The sequence below is a fragment of the Aegilops tauschii genome, chromosome 6 (assembly GCF_002575655.3).
Source record: "Aegilops tauschii subsp. strangulata cultivar AL8/78 chromosome 6, Aet v6.0, whole genome shotgun sequence".
Lineage (NCBI taxonomy): Eukaryota > Viridiplantae > Streptophyta > Magnoliopsida > Poales > Poaceae > Aegilops > Aegilops tauschii.
In genome coordinates this window covers 12,695,963-12,701,973 of record NC_053040.3, presented here as the reverse complement: position 1 = coordinate 12,701,973, position 6,011 = coordinate 12,695,963, and positions in this window count along the sequence as shown.

The window sequence follows — 6,011 nt, the reverse complement described above, 5'->3', positions numbered from 1 at the left end:
CCTCGCCCAACCTCGTAACCCATCAGGCATACGATATCAACGGATACATGTTCTACACGGAGGCCAAAGATATGGACAGTGATAATCACAACTCAGGGGTGACGATGGAATGCATGACCGGCAGCGACAATGGTGCAACTGAAAGATTTTATGGAAGGGTCGAGGAAATCTGGGAGCTTGACTACTCTGGACTGCACAACACGACGATGTTCAGTGCTAGATGGGCTAAGAATGTCGAAAGAGAAAACCGGAATTTCACTACCATGACTATACCCAACACCAAGAGCGCTACCGTGAACGCTATCGCAAAAAACGAGCCATGGGTACACGCTAAGCACGTGACACAAGGCTTCTTCATAACCGACCCGCGCAATCCCAGCCGTGCTGTCGTGAGGAGAGGCAAAAGGAACATCATTGGAATGGATGGAGTCACCAACGAGGAAGACTACGATCAGTACGGCAACCCAATGAGGGAAGATGACGATGATGATGAAGTATACGTCAAAAGAAGAATCAATACTACATTACGTAAGAAAATCGTACTCCATGGAAAAGGAAAAGTCACAATGAGGGGCTCAATTATTCTTCAACGAACAAGAAGGGAAAGAAGCTGACTCAAAAACGAAAACGTCAACGCTGAGGAACCGTATGTTATCAGTCAAATGATGTAATATATATGTTCCTATTTTCTATACCTACTTAGCCATTATTATGCATGGGTCCAATGATGTAATATATATGTTCCTATTTTATATACATACTTAACCGTCAAATGATGCAATATATATCGCCTTCCCTTCGTTCACTGCTCTCGGAAAAGAAAAGTGAGAGAAAATAAAGGAAAAGAAAATAGAAGGAAACAAACAGGAAAACTGTTATATAGGTACTGGTTATAGCAGCAGCGCTTTTGTGAGAAAAGAGCTACAGCTAGTCAAGATAGCAGTAGCGGTTTCTAGGAAAACCGCTATAGCTACCTGTAGTAGCTATAGCGCATTTCTCGTAAACGCGCTACTGCTATTCCCACTTAACCCCCAAAATCCCCACTCCTCTCTTCGTCCCTCCTCTTTTCCCCCAAATCCCCACTCTCTCTTCCCCTGTCGCGCCGCCGGAGCCCTGCCCTCGCCGCGGCCCTGCACTCGCCCCGACTCCGACCCCGACCCCGGCGCCGGCTCCCGCCCCGGCTCCGGCCCCGGCGCTCGCCCATGGCCCCGGCCCTGACCTCGACCCCGGCTCCGGCCCCGGCGCTCGACCCCGACCCCCTCCCAACCTTGGCCGTCGTCGGGCCTGCAACCTCTGTAAGCCCCCCACCGCACCTCCTCTCTCTGGTAGCTAGGGTTCTTTGGTTAATTTACTTAGGTTTTAGTTAGGGCTGATGGTTAATTAGGTTATATATTTAGTTATGAATTTAGCTAGGTTTTTTCTTCAAGTTATATATTTTTCTTCCTTTTATATGCAAATTTGAAGTGGACATGTGATATGTGGACATGTGATGTTTTGGACATGTCATATTTGAAATTTGGACATGTCATTTGGACATGATGATTATGTGCAAGGTAAATGATCCGAGTGGCCTATGTTACACTGGAATGTTGATTCATTTTCGTTCCGGTGAATTTCAGGCGCTCGATATGTCCATTTTTTAGCAAAGGTCATGCCGAAATTTTCCATGAATTTTGGCATGATTTGTGCTAGATGGTAGGCATATCGAGTGCTGGGAGTTGCGGGCAAACAACATTCCGGCGAACATAAATTTCTTTTTTATGTCATTTCTCATTTTTTTCATAGTTTTAGAATTAAACAAGGAGACTTAATCATAGGAAACATGTCTAACAACGAAGAAACTGGGCCTTCTGACCAAGATGCAGACGAGGTGGATTATGAGGGTGAACAAGAGTACCTCGACTATTTGACTGCTAAGCAAAGTCAAGGTTTGTAGGTCGGCCTCGATGATGGTACTGACACAACACCAGCTTGCAGCCGAAAGCCCTACTTCTCCGATGAGGCCCAAGTGGGACACCCCTCTCAACCGGGCCTTGAACGAACTTAAGGGACTCCCTTTGGACCAGCGGCCGCAATATGGTCGTGTGCACGGCGCTGGAGACGGTGCCAAGAAGCAGAAAAAGAAGTTTAGTCAGGCGGACATCGACGAGAAGGTGAAGCTTGCGGTCGAGAAAAAAGTAGCTGAGGACGCGAAAAAAACAGCCGAGGAGAAAGATGAGTTGCTACAGCAGGCAGTCAATGCAGCTGTAACTGCCTACAGAAATGATTTTGCTACTAACTTGGTTCGAGCTATCATCAACTGGACAAAGGAAAATCCAGACAAGATGGTACATGATTTCCCGTTGCCCACTTTCGTCGGGAGCAACTCCGTGAACATCAACACCACCGCACCATCACTTGCTCACGCAACCGAGCCTCCTCTCGCACTCGCTCCCGCTCATAGCAGCCCGTCCTTAGTCTCTGGCGCGCTAGGTGGCCCTTCGTCTTTGGCTGAGCTCGACGCCCTCACGGTAATTACATGTCGCACCAACATATATATATAGAATATTCCATTTTCATTGCCTTTCGGATGTTTTACGCCACAGACATGTGTTTGCAGGCCGAAGAAACCCCGTGCACCATACTCTACTTGATCAAAGGCCAGAAGGTGGACGTGGGAAAGGGGGTCATAATGAACCCCTTGCAACCCACGTTCCACAACCAGCCGATCCCCGCTGGGCACTTCAGGGTTAACTTGTCCAGTGTGAAATCGGGGCACGAGGATTTGCCTCCTCCAGTACAGAATGTGGGAGAGGACGACGAGACCCCGCCGCGGATGGGAAGCTGCAAGGGTTGGGTGCTGCTATGGCCGAAGAATCTTATTCGTCTAGAGTCGGCCGAGAGCACACCAATAACTACACATCAACAAGCATGTGCACAGACCACCACCCCGCCTACGCAATTACCAGCTCCTGTAGTGCCGGGTGAGAGGGGCGGACGACGTGATGAAGGGGTGCAATAGTACTGGCTGATGTAATCGGTCCTGCAGAACAGAGAATGGATGATGAGACGGAGGTCGACCCAATGGGTTTCCTCAATACAAACGCGTATGATTGTGACATAGATATGATGAGTCAACCATATGACGAATCGGGCTATCAGCATGCTAATGATGATATGGATGATCTTCCTGGGCCGGAAGGTCGTAGCAGGGATTGCAAGAAGTCTCTCTTCATGAAATCCTCACAGGACACGCCTGAAGATGCCGCCTCAACACAGGCTCAACTAGCCGGGGGTCGTACAGTGCTTAGCCCGGCAACACTGGGGCTGGGGTTAAGGAAGGGTCTGGAAGGTGTGCCCAAGAAAAAGGAGAGGAAGAGATCGGGGAAGATAACTGCCTCCAAACAAGCCAGAGCACATCGCAGCCAGATGATGGATTCTGAAGAGCGTGTACCCGTGAAAGGTGCGGCCATGTTCCATCTCACGGGCGAGCCGATGGTACCGCCGAAACCACTGGAGGCACTATCAGGGGATCTCAGGAGACTGCACGACCATGTGCTGTCGACTTAGAAAAGCCTACTAGCCTCGAAGGATCCAGGATATCCGACATACGCGGCTCGTGTGCCTGAGGGGAAGTGCTACATCGACACACGGCCCGCGGAGGTGTTCTTCCTACGGTTTGACAATATCTTTGAGATGTTTCTGACAAGGCGGCTCGATTATACAATCGTCCGCCTTTTTGCGCTACATATGAGCTCCGTCATGAAGAGAGAAGAAGTCTCGCAAATCTGTGTGGCGGATCCGTACTACATGCACGAGTCTTTCTTGAGTCACGACGACTTTGAGCGTGAAACTGCTAGGGACTACCTCCAAAACTTCATGGTACAGAATAAGGACCAGGAAATTGTCCTCCTGCCTTATCATCCAAAGTAAGTCAATTCCGGACAACCCTTTCGTACATTTCAATCATTCCTTCTCACTCATATGGAGAATAATTTGAGGTGTCTTTTCCCCGCAACAACGGGCGCGCCGTCTTTATCGTTCTTTACCCGCGAGTCTCCCACGCCGTGTATTTCGACCCTTCCAGAGACTACGAGAAGAAGGACTACACCCACATAATGAATATTCTAGATGATGCTCTCCAAGGCTTCAGCATTAGAGGTGGCCACATGCAGATCAGGAAACAAAGGAATAAGAAGATGGGTTTCGCGCATAAAACTAACTTCTGCTGCATCCAAGTCCCAAAACCAAGCAAGAAAGATGGATTCTACATCCTCCATCTCATTTGTTTATTGTATGACTTTGATGCATGCACGCATTTTTATCCACCGAGTATAGCCATCCATAAAACCAGTCATGAGCAGGTGCGCTTCGACACGACCATCGTCATGGGGGTCGAGCCAAACTATTCCTTTGCATTTTCGACACGGACATAAAACCTCTGTCCGGTTATTTTCTTTCATGTCCTGCACCGCCGACCGCAACCACCTGTCCACCATCGTTCCATTGATGATCGTGAACGTCTGCACGGTAATAATAAACAAATTGATTATAAAAATGCGTGCATGCATCAAAGTCATACAATAATTGAAGATGGGTTTCATTGAACCCGCAAGTTGATCACCAAAACATACATCAAGTAGATCACGTGAATATCCCATTATCACCACAGATAAGCACGGCAAGACATACATCAAGTGTTCTCAAATCCTTAAAGACTCAATCCAACAAGACAACTTCAAGGGGAAAACTCAATTCATCACAAGAGAGTAGAGGGGGAGAAACATCATAAGATCCAACTATAATAGCAAAGCTCGCGATACATCAAGATCGTGCCAAATTAAGAACACGAGAGAGAGAGATCAAACACATAGCTACTGGTACATACCCTCAGCCCCGAGGGTGAACTACTCCCTCCTCGTCATGGAGAGCGCCAGGATGATGAAGATGGCCACCAGTGAGAGATCCCCCCTCCGGCAGGGTGCCGGAACAGGGTCCCGATTGGTTTTTGGTGGCTACAGGGGCTTGCGGCGGCGGAACTCCCGATCTATTGTGTTCCCCGATGTTTTTAGGGTATATGGATATATATAGGCAAAAGAAGTCGGTCCGGGGAGCCACGAGGGGCCCACGAGGGTGGGGGCGTGCCCAGGAGGGTAGGGCGCGCCTCCCTGCGTCGTGGCTTCCTCATTGCATGCTTCCCTGACGTCTACTCCAAATCTTCTGGATTGCTTTCATTCTAAAAATAACTCTCCCGAAGGTTTCATTCCGTTTGGACTCCGTTTGATATTCCTTTTCTGCGAAACACTGAAATAGGCAAAAAAACAGCAATATGGGCTGGGCCTCCGGTTAATAAGTTAGTCCCAAAAATGATATAAAAGTGTATAGTAAAGCCCATAAACATCCAAAATGGGTAATATAATAGCATGGAACAATCAAAAATTATAGATATGTTGGAGACGTATCAAGCACATGTGCTCACGTCGTGTAAAAAACTCATGATTTTATCGCGATCCGAGTATTTAATAATATTCACGCCACACCGTTACCGCAGAACGTCTACTACTGTGTCATCGCCGTCCGTGAGGGGGGCACACCCCGGAGACGCGTCCTGGCTCTTTGGACATGCCACAACACCACCCCGCATGTATGAGGGGCCGGTGCGACGCTCCGGTGGCATTGCTACCCCACAGGGCCCCCGTCCCGCCTAACCCTGGAGCGGTTGACCACGAGATCTAGCCCTTTGACTTTCCATGGACGGTCTATGACCAGTGGACCTCTCCACCCGGTTGTGTCAGGTCAGCCCATAGGGACACCTGGGAGCAATATCCGGGCCAAACCCACAGCTACATCCCCTCCGTGTAGACCCGACGCGTCCGTCTCCCGCCTCCAGGTGTCGGCGGCGGCGCCGTCCGTGAGGGGGGCACACCCCGGAGATGCGTGCCGCCTCTTCGAACATGCCACAACACCACCCGGTTGTGGTAGGTTATCCCATAGAAACACTTGGGAGCAACGTCCCCTCCGTATATATAGAC